Here is an 888-nt window from a genome sequence, read left to right on the forward strand (position 1 = left end):
TATTCCTCACCCTCACCTCACCTCACCCCTCCATCAGGATGGACTAGGTCTGTTCTGCTGCCCTTCACTCATACAGGAAGGAGAATAACATTTTATTCCACTCAATCCTAAAGTGATTTGTAACCCAACACCATCCAAAACTGGTCATTTTGGGGAAGCGGCCCCATCATGCTGCATAGCTAGGCAGAGTAGGTGTGTCTATGCAAACACGGTCTGTTCCTGAAGTCTTTCCCCAGCTCCTCACTAGATGTGAGGGGGGAGCTCATTCAGACCCTGCTTACGCTTAGTATTTAAAAACACCTTTGTGTCCCTATCTCTGTCGGCCTTAGATTTCTCCTCCTCTCCTTTTTGTTACAGCTCAGATGAGGTGGCCCAGTGGTTAAGGTGATGGACTGCTAATCCATTGTGCTCTGCATGCATGGGTTCAAATCCCATCCTCACTTGATGCATTTAGTCTTGACTCTTCCTTTATAGACAACCATCTCCCCACTTGGTACAATAACAGACACAACAATGTTGCTTCTTGCAAACAAAAACCTTCTCAGAAACTCCAACACCCCCCCCCCCCGGCTTTAAATAAAATTTCTAAATCCCAGATTTCTAAAAAATGTCTCTAGTTCTGTATTTCGTAGTTTTTATCTTAAAAGCTAATGTTTCCTCAAGCTGAATAAGGCAACGCTTCAAAGGAAAATGTTAGAAATGGTAGGGGAGAAATAGGAAAGGAAAAAGCCCCTTTTCTCAGGAGATACAAACTCGACTCCCTCCTGTCTCTATCACCAGTGGATTTTGCCTCCCTCCTTCTGAGGTGTAAATAAAATAAAGAGGCGACAAGGTGGTTTGGCACAAACAAAGGTAAGTGTAGTCAGGGTAAAGGTACAGAAAGCTGGG

At 44.4% G+C, this 888-nt stretch overlaps 1 non-coding gene across 1 annotated transcript; it reads left to right on the forward strand.

Moving 5' to 3' along the window:
* The first annotated feature begins 361 nt into the window (after positions 1-361).
* On the forward strand, positions 362-449 carry TRNAS-GCU (transfer RNA serine (anticodon GCU)). The gene has a single exon. It is a non-coding gene; the product is annotated as a tRNA-Ser (tRNA).
* Positions 450-888: the final 439 nt, after the last annotated feature.

This window comes from Gopherus flavomarginatus, chromosome 11, assembly GCF_025201925.1.
Source record: "Gopherus flavomarginatus isolate rGopFla2 chromosome 11, rGopFla2.mat.asm, whole genome shotgun sequence".
NCBI classification, from domain to species: Eukaryota; Metazoa; Chordata; order Testudines; family Testudinidae; genus Gopherus; species Gopherus flavomarginatus.